Genomic DNA, 12597 nt, shown 5'->3' with positions numbered 1-12597 from the left:
CCAGGGGCCAGTGCTCTGGGACATCGTAGGAGGCAGGGCAGCTCTCACGGCAAAGAACTACCTGGCCCCAGAGTCAGTAATGCTGAGGTTGAGAAACCCAGCAGTAGGCAATGACAGTACGGTCCCTACGTGGTTTGTCAACGTGAACCGCAGAAATGGGAGCAGTGCTCACAGCAGAGCACGTGGGTGGTGCTGTGTGGTGAAGAGCAGGCTGACCATTCACATCCAGGCTCAGCCCCATTTGCTGTGAGGTTTTAGTCACGCTCTGTAACTCTGCCTCAGTTTCCTTCTACCAGGATTAGCCTAGGATGGATGTGCGGGTTAAATGAGATGCTATGTCAAGTGTTTACAACAGTGCCTGGTGCCTAGTGAGAACTCAGCTGCCAAGTGTTTGCTACTATCACTGTTAAATGTGCCCAAATGAAGCACTGATGGAGTATATATTTGTAAATGACATATCTGACAAGGGGTTAACATTCAAAATATATAAAAAACTCACACGCCTCAACACCCAAAAAGCAAATAACCCTATTAAAAAATGGGTGGAGGATATGAACAGACATTTCTCCAAAGAAGAAATTCAGATGGCCAACAGGCACATGAAAAGATGCTCCACATTGCTACTCATCAGGGAAATGCGAATTAAAACCACAATGAGATATCACCTCACACCAGTTAGGCTGGCCAGATGAAGCACTGAGAGGACCAGCTGATGACAAGAAAATGTGGAGACGTCTGGGCTGAACTGCTGCGCTGCTGAGAAGCATTTCCCCTGAAGACCCATCCCGAGGCTAACAGAGGTGGCCCTCTCCTGAGCCCCTCCCACTCCTGCACCAGTCAAACTGGCTGGTAGGTGAGCACCACTTGCTCGGTCAGTCAAAATTGAACATGCTAATTGAGCACCTAGCATGAGTGTAGATGTTGAAAACAAACTTTTGATTTTTGATTGGCTGGACAAGATGAGACAAATGCATGAGAGAAAAATCAGCTCCAGATCTACTCAAATAATTTAAAAATGTATTGAACGCCATCTGTACGTTTCTGATGCTGTGCTGGGGGTTAGGTTAGGAAAGATAAAAGGAATAGCTCTTCTTTACAATCCTCCTTCAAAGTCTCCTCAGTCTAGTGTGGGAAATACATGTTCACATAAGTAATTATACTACGAAGCTCTGAGAGCATTACCCAAATGTATGTGAGCTTCAGAAGTACGAAGTGGGGGAGGTGGTGAACTCTACAGTAGATCTAAGCAGGCTTTATAGAGGAAGCAATATGTAGACACAGGTTTGAAGGATGTGTTCCACAGCCTGGGACTTTCTGGCAAGTATAGGAGGTGTTATATTGCTGGACCAAATAAAGCAAGGGGGTGTGCTGAGCAGAAATCAGATCTCAGCTGGCTACAAATGCCAGGCCCCGGAGCTTGGCACTTATTCTGAAAGTCTGGAATCACTCCTGAAGGATCTTAAGAGGCACAGTGATAGGATCTGAGTTACATTTTTAAAAGATCAACATGGTGTGTATGGCAGATGGATTAAGGGGGCTGAAACAGGGATTAGGGCGATTAGTTGAGAAACTGCTCTGGTGTTTCAGATATGACACAGCATGGCCCCAAGCCAAGGTGGTGGTACGGGGGGGTGGGGGGTGGACAGAGAATCAAGTATAACTGAGAAACACTGCGTCCTCTCTTTCCCTAACTCATTCCAACATGTGAAAAATAATAGCTCATTCACACAGAGCCCTTGTTCTGCATGAGGTACTGTTCTAAGTTTTGATCCATTTAATCTTCACAGCAAACCTGTGAGATATATTTTATTATCATCCCTGTTTTACAGAAGGGGACTGTGAGATAGAGTCAGCTCACATTGTATGTCACACACTAAAATAGTAGCAAAGCCGATTTTTAAGACCAGGCAAGCTGCCTTGGTCTGTTTTCTATTAGCGGGAAGTGGAGTTTTGCTCTTGGGGACCTGTGTCTTCTTGAACTGTCATTAAACAGTGGGGCTCCCACAGTCCCAATGGGAGCTATCCCCACTTCCTCCCATCCTGGGGAGCGAGGGCCGAGTTTCTGGTACCTCTGATAAACATTACACGGCGGTTGCTTCTTGTCGCCACAGGAGGTCACCACTGAGACCCAGGCTTCCGTGGCCGGCGAGAAAACGCGGGCCACCGGGTTGTGATTCTTCAGTCATCCCGAAGGGCTCAAGCCCCTCTGGCACTGAGGGAGGGCGCCCTCACGCCCCCGGGAGCCGGACGTGGCCCAGAGTCACCCCTGCTTGACTGTAGCTCTCAGGGCTCAGGTCTTTTAAATGGGGTGCCACCTTCTGGCGGCGCCAGCCCCCCGGGGCTGCGTCGGTCCCAGAACCATGTCACTAGATGCTTACCCCAAACACAAAGCTAAGATTCCACCCACTTCCCTAGACCCCACCACTCACAGCCTCCTGCTGAACGTGAAAAACAGTCTCTTACAGGGCCGCTGTCATAGATGACTCTGAGAGCTATTTCCCTGGTGGGACTGTCAAGGGTTGGTATTTAATTAGATGTGTGGGGGATGTGGTGGGCAGAGAGAGAGACAGGGGGACCAGGGAGCCTGGGAGGACCTTAGATTCTGCTTGTGTGCTTTGATGCCTGGTAGGCCGTTTCCTGGGAGGGGACAACAGTGCAGGGTTCCGTCTGCCTTTGAGTTACTTCTCACCCTGGGCAGTGGCAGGGGCTTTCCCTTCTAGACTTCTTGCCACCCACCTCCCTTTCAGTGCCTCATGTCACCCACTGTGTTGGTCTGGTGCAGGGCAGAGGGCCTAGGGGCATCACTCTAGCTGGATGATTGATGGGTGTCATGCTGGACACCCTGGACCAGTGGTTGTCACCACGGGAAGACTCCTGGTTCTCAACACATAGATCTTGCCCACATAGCTCCCTAGTGCTGCCATTGATGCTCCCTTGGTTCCTGTCTGTGCTTCCTGCCCTTTCCCTACCTCCCCTCCATGAGCATAGCAGGGATTGAGCAGGAAGCCTTCACAGTAAGTCGTCATACTACATGGCCACATAGAAGTTGCAGAGCTGGTGGGAAAAGTAGGTCTTGGGACATGTCTCCATGGGACATACTGCATGTTGCATTTGAGATTATCTCAAAGTTCATTAAGAGTCTAGACACAGAGAGTAATACATTATACAGGTGTGTGTACGTGTATGTATATATATAATATATACACTTAACATATATGTGTGCATATGTCACTTATTTTTGGTTCAAAAATCAAGAAGTTTCATAAAGTTGTACATTGAACGTCTCACTCCTACCCAGACCTCATCCACCCAGTTCTTCCCCACGCTCTCCTTTATAGCTACTACCTACTCTGTGAGTTTCTTACATAGTCTTTCTGCATGTTTTTATGCCAGTACAAGCAAATTCAAATATACATGTGTGTCTCCCTTCTTCTTCCCCAAGAGCTATCTTATTATTAACACTTTTCTGCACTTGGCTCTTTCAACAATATATCCTGGTGATCCTTTATCTTGGCAGTTGAAACACATCAGGATCCAAGCAAACCTGTGTTATTTATTGGCTTCTCTGCACCTCCGGAGACTAGCAAATGCAAAGGAAAAAGTTAGGGACTTGTGTTGACTTTCAAATATATGGTTTCATAAAAATGCAATGTTTTTAGCAAAACGTCCTATGATTTTGATCATGTTTTAAGGTCAAAAGTTGTGAAAGGCATCCATTTTCTCTACAGAGAAATAAATATTCATTTGCTTGCCATTCACCCAAAAATACGGAGCACGTGCGTTGTCCCCGTGGGAAGACCAAGGCCCATCGAACTTGGCCTTCCCCTGCCCTGGCCAGACGGCACAACGCCTCCTCAGGGTGCTCCTGCTTGTAGCCTTAATACCCACCTTGCTCCCACCACACACACTGAGACCAGGATGACCTTTGCAAATTGCTGGCCCAGCCCTTCCCCTGCTTAAATGCCCTCTGGACTCCCTGCTGTCCTTGGGGTCCAGGCCTTGATGTGCAGCCCTGTCCCGTGAGCCTCATTTACAGGCCTCACCTGTCCAGGCCAACTCTGTTCCAGGGGCCTGGACCCGAACCCAGTGCTGACTGTGTTGCCCCGGGGCCTTTGCATGCTTCTTGTCCCTCCTCTCAGGTGGTGGTCCCCTGTGACTCTCCCACCCCTGCCCCACTGGATTCGCTAGTCACACCCACAGTAACTGCTTGGTTCCAGCCACATCTCGCACTGGGTTCTGAGTGAGTGCAGCCCCGTCTGCTGGACCGAGGGCCTATCTTGGAGCCCCAAGCTTAGGTCACTGAGGCTGTTCGCTCATCTGTAATGGGAGAGCTACCACAGTGATGGTGAAAATGTGCGCACTCTCCAGCGCAACGCCTGGCCAAGGATGCTCAGTGGGAGCATTTTACGCCTCCCCAGTCTCCTCTTCTCCGTGGACTGACCTTACCCATCTCTGAACCCCCAAAGTCCAGCGTGAAGTAGATGACTAGTAATTGCAGGTCGAGGGCAGGCTGCTTGACGGCCACCGCCCACTGTACAGGAGGTACGGATTGCCCAGCCGTCTACGGCGGTGCCCCTAGGCTCCCCTTCAAAGTGTGATTACACCCCCTCTGCCCCACCCTCGTCGTTGGGGCCCCTTCCCCGGGCTCTGGAAACGACCTTTGCCTTCCCGCCGCCTCCCAGCCCTCCAGTTCGCGCCGGAGACTGAGCATGCTCGTGGCCAGGCCGGCGGCGGGCGGGGTTTGGCCCGGGGCAGCCTACCCGCCGAGCGCCCGGCGCTGACTGGCCGCCGAGGGCCGGGGCTGGGAGCGGGCGCCGCGCCTGGCCCGGCCGCAGACGCGCACCCTCGGGGCGCTGCGCAGGCTGCGGGAGCCGCGCGCGGCTGGGCGGGGCGCGCGCTCGGGGCTGCCCGCGGCCCGCGGGGCAGGAGCGGCGGCAGGGCGCGGGGGCGCGCGCACCGGGCGGCAGGGGCGCGGGCGGCGGGCGAGCCCCTCTCCCCGCGACGGCCTTGCCGCGCGGCCCCGTGCGCTGGGCGGCCCCGAGGCCGCGGCCGGGCGGCTGTTGAGCCGAGAGGGGGCAGCTGCGGAGTTCCGTAACCATAGCAACCGCATCAGCACCACCACGGCGGCGGCGAGGGCAGCATCTTCTCGCTCCTCCTCCAGGCAGCCTCGCCGCGGGGACCGAGAGCCAGCTCGCGGCGCCCGACTCCGCGCTCGGTCCGCCCGCCGCTGCTGCAGGGGTGGGAGGCTGCAGAAGGCGAAAGCGGCGAGTGAGGGACCCAGGAGCCGCGGCTTGCAGAGGTGAGAGAGGGAAGCCCTCCTGCAGTGGGAGACAGGTAGGTGAGAGCGCCCCGGGGTCGGCAGCTGCAAACTCTCTCCTCTGTGGCAGTGACGTTTCTGGAAGCGTGGTTGCTAGTTGGATGGTTTTCTATTACTAAACAGGGATTCCGCCGCCAATGTGTTTTATCTCCTCTGCCTCCCCCCATTTCTGCCCTCAAGTCGTGAGGCACATCTGGGCAGGTGATGAGAGGGCAAGAGGGGATATCTGATGTGATAGGTGGGGGCACACTGGGTTAATGAAGAGGTCCCCGCCAAAGTCCCAGATGGAGGCTGCGGGGGCACATCCTGACCCTTGTGCAAGCAGGTCCTCAGCGCCGGTGAACCGGGGCAGGTTGGGAAGAGGACTGCGTTGGGAAGCGGGTGGTGGCGGCCGTTCTCTGTGATCCAGGCTGACCCAGAGACGCGTTCTCCCTGTAGCTTGGCTGGGGACAGGGTTGGCGGGGCGCGGGGGTGGGGGTGGCACTGCAGCTCAGCTGCGAGGAGAGGGTCAAGAACACACACCAGCACTTGATCTGTGAAGTCAGCGTCAAACCCAGCAACTGGAGGGGAAATTTAGAAGGGAAGCAGTATTACCATTTTGGGACCCAGGGGTTTCCCAGGAGTTGATCATGTAATTGCCTTTGGCTATTTGGAGTGGGAATAGCTATAAAATTATAAACTGGCAGTCAAGGTTGCCCCTTTCCTTTCTCCTCACCTCATTTCTAGTCATCTCCCCCTGTTGTCAGCCAAACCAGACTACACTGAGGATAATGACACCCTTTGTCCCTTGACCCCCCCCCCCAGGCTACAGCACTGGCCAGCGATCCCACTTTGAGACAGCTAAAGAATTCTGCTTCTGTTCTCTGTTTGCACTAGGGAGGATTGTTTTCCATGAGGGTCTAAGGTGCCTGGGGTTCAGAGATGTGTCAGAGCCATGAGGCACCTGGGCTGTCCACACAGAGTGATGAGCTGTTAACCAGGTCTGTAGGCCAGAGAGAAGCACAGAGTTTTGGGCATGATTCCAGCCCAGCTCACAGGGCCAGGGCCCCAGAAGACCACAGAGAAGGGAGATAAGGCTAGGTGAAAGATTTGGGGCTAAAGGCATTTGTGTATGGGTAAGTGGGTCTCTGGGTGATTTCCAAGATGGGTAGCTATTGACTTTTTTAGGGTTCTTTCTTTATATCCTGGCCTCAGGGAACAGTGGTAAGTCCTAGTTAAAAGGCCATATTCTTTAATGGGGCTTTTAGTTTATGCTGTAGTTGTGTTGCCTGAGGGGATGTGATTTGACCAGCATTTCATCTGGGAACTGTGTCATGATGAGGATGAGATTACTGTATTCCAGGCAGATGGTAAGGTGTAGACGAAAGAGGACTGGGAGTCAAAGCATGAATTTGAGCTCTGACTTGATGACACACTTGCTGCATGACCTTGAGTTGCTCTACCTTGCTGAGATCCCTTTCTCATCTGTAGAATGGGGACACTAATGATTCTTGCACCTTGCCAGGCTCTGTGACAATTGAGTGGGATAATGGAGAAGATGGGTAGAGAAGGACTTTTCAGAGCCTAATGTGAAAATAAAAGGAATTATCATTTAAAAAAAGAGCTCCCTTCCTCAGATCAGCAAATCATTGAGGAGGTAACAGCTATGGAAAGGGGAGTAGAAACATTGGTCGGTGACTCACAGCTGGAATGCTGTAGTCTGGTCCAAGATACACTCAGAGAAATATCAAGAGGGCTTTATTGGGGGTACACGTGCTGTCCTTGCTTACAAATGTTGAAGGTCAAGGACTTTGGCACCAAATGCAGTGCTCATCTAGTTTGGGAACACTGAGGTCTGCTCACCACAGAGTTGGACCAAGCACTTTATTGTGGAGACAGGGATTTTGCACATAGTAGGGACTCATTTAAATATTGGTTAGATGGATACATTGGACACATTGTGAGCTCCTTGTGGCAAAATTCACCTGCATCCAATTCTGTTCCCTAAACCAGGAATTTACCAGAGTTTTGTCCAGTTTAACTGAATGCTTCCAGCTTGATGTAATTTCCAAGGGAGCTGTAATTTCTGGAAGGAGCCAGAACTGTCTTATACCGGTTCTGTTGTTTTTACCCCTGCTTGTGATCATTCTGGTCTGTCTGATTAGAATGACCATTTCTCACTTCCCTCTTCCCTTCATAACCTGATTCACGTGCCCCTTCCTGTGGGAAGCCTTCTTCCCGATGTTCCCTAGCACTTTACATCTGTTCTTTTCCAGCCTGTGCCGTGTCTTGATGTCACTGCTTGCACACATGCCTGCTCCCTTCTCTAGATTTCATGCCTGTGGAGGGCAAGAACCTTCCATTATTCTGCCATGGTGGCTGCCATGGCAAGCGGTTAACTGAGTGAACAAGCCTTCCCTGCAGTGTGACCACCTGCCCAGGAGAGACTTGCACAAAAGCTGTCCCAGCCACCTCCTCCCATCTCAGTATGTGCAGCAAACCTGAAGGATGCTTACTGAGTTGTTGTGCATTATTTAGGGTCAACCCACTGAAGCAGAGTAAAAGAGAACAAAAACACATATTTTTCCTTAAAATGTTCATTTCTTTTTTCAAGTGGCTACTTTAGAATAGCTGTAATCTGGTGTTGAATGGCCTTCATGTAACATTCGCTGAAAATATCTGATGGAATATTTTAAACTGAAAAGGTATTTTTCTCCCTTCACTTTCTTTCCTTGATTTCATCTTTGGTATTATGGAAAAGCACATAGATTGGACCAAGGAAGCCTAGATGAAAATCCTGGTTCTTAAGGAATCTGGAACCAGGACACTTGATCTCCCTGTGCCTCAGTTTCCTCATTTGTAAAACATTGATAGTACTGATCTCATAGGGTTGCTGCATGCTTGGAGTGAATGAATAGCTGTGCAGATAAGCAGTTCATAAACTGTGCACTTATTTTTATTTATTTTCCTGAATTGTTATGTCCTGGAAAATGAATAAAATCTCCATGTCTAATTAGACAACATCAGCCATGATGGGCTGGAAATCCCGGGTCCTCCACTTACTAACTGTGTGACCTTCAGTAAGTCATTTTGTCCCCTCAGACGTTTGCCTATCTGCATACTCTCATAATGATGCCTACCTTTCAAGATGGGTTGGGAAGATATGCTAAGAAAAAGTACCACACTTGGCACTTCATGCATGATATCTGTAGTCTCCAAATGATAGCTGTAATTGCCAACAATAGAAGAAGGTTCCAGAATTTTTTGAAATACCTAACATGCATTTTCTCTCTGTATCTCACCTATCTTTCTTTGAGAGATAGACAGGTAGGTAGATAGATCGATTGATCAATAGATGATACTATTAAGAAGATAGTAGCAGTAGTCCCCTTACCAAGATATGTCTGCTTCATGTGAGATACCCCAAGGAAATAGGAAAAGCTAAAGATTTAGATTCAGGAACTGAGCCTTCATTCCAACTCTGAAACCAACTCTATACTTGGGCTCCTCCCCTTCCTGGGCCTCAGTTTCTTCATCTCAAACTGGGCTGGACGCTTTCCAGGGCCCCGTCTAGCTCTGTTCTTCAGTGTTTCCATACTTGAATCTATGTTTCTCCTTGCCAAGGTTACATCTGTGGCCCTCAGGCTGTCCTTTTGGTCAAGAACATCACTTACACTGCACACACATGTCCCCACCACCCGTTTCCCTCCTTCTAGAACTGCCCTCCAGCCTCGAGTCTCCATGATGATCCTGGGGCTGAGGCTCTGTTAAATATAAATCGCCCATGCTATCCTTCCTTGCCGAGGCCCAGTTCTTACCTGACCCCAGGCAAGAGGTTCTCTGTCTGTCCACCGGGAGGATCTCCTTCACTCAGACACTCTATGGGTGGAGCTAGGCGGGTGTATGGATGGAGAACCTTACCTGCGAGAGCTGGAGGAGATTCTGGGACACCTGTAATATTTGCTTAGCCTCCCAGACTCCGGGTGCTCAGCAGTCTCAAGTGTTTCTGTTGAAACATGAATCATTTCTAGGTGGCCGCACACCGATCTCAGGAGTGATTCCTGAAGGGGATGTTAGCATCCCAGAGGAAGTTGGCACTGCAGGCCAGAGATGCTTCTCATGGCCCTCCACTGCTGGTGTGGACAGAGAGGCACTGCGGTGTGCCCAGTACAGGAAATCTGGGTCAGCAGCTTCCCATGTGCTACGCATCATGCCAGACCCTTAGCATCAACTGGGAGCGAGGCAGGGATCTGCCCATCTAGTCAGGGGATCGTCAGGGAAACAGACAGTGCAGGGCTCTGTTCCCGCAGACACCTCTCCTGCAGGGGGCTGTCCAGAAGGTTTTACGGCAGGGAATGAGCCTTAGTTGAGGTCTGAAGGAATTTCCAAGGGAGACTGAAGAGAAGGCCCGTCAGAAGGAGGAGGTAACATGCAAAGCCCCGGAAGCAAGAGGTCGCAGAGAAGTGAAAAGAGTGAGCCGGGCTGGAACACAAGGAGGGACGCGGTGTCTCTTAGGCTGGGGAGCTAAACAGCGGCCCCGTGAGTCAGACTAAGGGGCTTGTCCTTTAATCTGAAGGTCATGGGAGCCATGGGGAAGCTCGGAGTTGGGCAGAACGCTCCTTAGCTGCAGAGCAGAGGTTGGGTTCAAGAAGGTGGATCAACCAAGAAATGTGAGGGCCTCTTAGGAGACTTGGCAGGTAAGAGGTGTTTGAATTCAGGCAATGAGAGTTGGGAAGACTCTTCCTGCCCATTTGAATGACAGGAGATTGAGAAGAAATAGGTAAGAGGTGAGGGGGGAGAAGTCCCAGATAACTATTGCATCCTCTAGCAGAGAAATATCAGTGGAACACTCTTGGGACTTTTGACCATTGGTGCAGGTCAAGAGGAGGGAGGGGTCATGGGTGACAGTTAGGGGTTACTTTCCACCACAGTAGCCCTGGTTCAAGCCACTTCGTCTTGTACCTGGACTGACACACTGGCCTCTGAACTGATGTCCCTGCGCTCTCTGCTCCCTCAGTCTATTCTGCACATGGCAGCTGGAGAGATCTTTGTAAAACTAAAGCCGTATGTGACGAGGACATATCCTCTTAGCAAATTTCAAGAGTATAAGACAGTACTGTTACCTGTAGTCACCATGCTGTGCATCAGATCTCCAAAACTTCTCCATCCAACACAACTGAAACTTTGTACCCTTTGAGCAACATCTTCCTGTTTGTCCCTCCCCCAAGCCTCTGATAACCACCATTCTACTCTCGGCTACTATAAATTTGCATGTTTTAGATTCCACATTTAAGGGAGATCACACAGTATTTGTCTTCCTGTGTCTGGCTTATTTCACTGAGCATGTCCTCCAGGTCCACGCAGATTGTCTCAGTGGAAGAATGTTAAACTGGGAAGTGGAAGATGCAAATCCGGAGTTTGGGTTCAGGCTGCAGTGTAGAGAGTGCGTGGGAGGGAGTAAGAGGAGGAGCCAGGGATTTGGCGGGAGGCTGTCGCAGGAAATCCAGGGTGTATGGAGGCACTGGCGGCCCCACCCAAGGTTAAGGTAATAGGGATAAAGAAAGGAGAAGTAACTCGAAAAATACTAAGGCAGTCGGATGTTGAGAAGTGTTGGATGACTCAACATACCGTATCTAAAGATGGAGAAGCGTCACGGGTGACCCTCAGTTTTCTGACTTGGTCTGATGCATTGGCCTTGTTGCTTTTCACTGGCCCAGGGAACACAGGGGAAAGGACAGATCATTTGAAGGGGGAATGATGAGTTCTCTTTTGACTAAGTAGATTTTTAGGTCTCTGAGGACATCCGCGTACATTTTAGGCAATTAGATTTATTATTCAAGCTCAGAAAAAGAGTTCCTGGCTGCATACCCTTAAGGGATCATCCAGGACACGTAGATGCTAATCGCGAGAGCGCGGGAGTGTAAGCGAGCACTCAAAGGAAGGACATAGAGTGAGGAGCTAAAAATGTTCTTCTAGACTCACAAGATCTATACCACTGCCCAGTCAAAAGATACAACAGAAAGTTCAAGGCGACACCCTGTAGCTTTGCCTTGCCTTAAGGGCTTTTTACTCTGTTTCCACACTGCTGGCCAGGACAAGTCGTCCCCCGATATTTCTGTGGCTCACTACCTTCTCTCATCCAAATCTTTTCTTCATAGAGGTCTCTCTGGACCCTGCCCACCCTTGTCAAATAGCCCTTCCTAGTCTCCAGCCTCGAGCTTGCTTGATTTTTCTCTGTAGCATCCATCACTATATAAGGACTCAAAATGTTACTGAAGACGTATTAACTTTTTTTTATTGACTCTCTCCTCTGTGAGATGGTTTTGGGGTTCTTTGTCATGTTTGTAGTGGCACCAAACACTTAGAACATTTTTTGGCACTCAGCATACAGCCAATATTTATCGAAGCACACGTAGAAGAATTAATACCAGGAATATTCAAAATGGAATAATTTTTTTTTCCAATTTAAGAGCAAATAGCCACAGCCCTGCTTATGTACTGTTTACAGCACCTGGTCAGAAGAAGGTAGGCTTCCCAGTTAGGGACACACTGAACTGAGTTGTCTCTTTTTTTCCTGGGACTGTTTCAATTTGAAAACTGAAATCTTGCATCCTGCGAACCTCCTCAGTCCCAGACAAACCAGGCTGGTTGGTCACCGTAGTTCCGGCATTTGTTCGCCAAGTGACCCTGGGAAGTGACTTGGTCTCAGTGGAGAGTCCTACCTGTTTCATGTCTTAGGTCCTGAGATATAGACCTATGTCTCACACCCAGAGAGACAGAGCCTGAAACGGTGCCTGTACAGGTGATTGATTGAGGGGGTGCTCTCAGCTGAAACCTCAGAGGCAGTGAGGAGGGCAGAAATAGACAGGAAGGAAGACAGGTGTAGATACGGGTGCAGCCCAATCATGCAGGGAGCTCGGGGGCGCACATGGCCCTGCAACTTTGTCCACCTTGAGGCAAGGTCATTTCTGTGGATCCGACTCGGGGAGACACATCCAGCCAGATATTTTTGGGCAAAGCAGCTCCTTCCAGCTGAGGAAAATTCTCCGAACAGAGTGACGGTGGGTTGTTCCCAGCTGGCACAGCCGCCGGCTTATGCACCCGCCAGCCTGGCTGAGGGCATCAGGGTGCGACACCAAGAGCATCCACGACATTTTAACTGATAATTCCATTGGATCCCCCATGCCTTCCTTTCAGGCAGATTTCCCCAAAGCTGCGTCTCTGCGGCTCATGACATTCAGCCGTATCACCCTCTGACCCTCTTATTTCTAATTCTTGATTCTGTGCCCTGCGGGAGTCAC

The 12597-nt window shown here is 50.4% G+C and overlaps 1 protein-coding gene across 2 annotated transcripts in view; it reads left to right on the top strand.

The window, feature by feature from the left end:
* Positions 1 to 4957: 4957 nt before the first annotated feature.
* Positions 4958 to 12597, top strand: part of FAM135B (family with sequence similarity 135 member B) — a 275686-nt gene continuing 268046 nt past the window's right edge. The window contains exon 1 of one of the 2 annotated variants that reach the window (XM_037023272.2): positions 4958 to 5299. The gene's annotated coding sequence lies outside the window, so the exon portion shown is untranslated. Of the gene's footprint in view, positions 5335 to 12597 lie in introns of both variants that reach the window. The other variant, XM_037023271.2, reaches the window with a different exon arrangement.

This window comes from Manis javanica, chromosome 2 (assembly GCF_040802235.1).
Source record: "Manis javanica isolate MJ-LG chromosome 2, MJ_LKY, whole genome shotgun sequence".
NCBI lineage: Eukaryota > Metazoa > Chordata > Mammalia > Pholidota > Manidae > Manis > Manis javanica.
The sequence above is the reverse complement of the archived record's forward strand: the minus strand, read 5'-3'. Positions and strand labels throughout refer to the sequence as shown.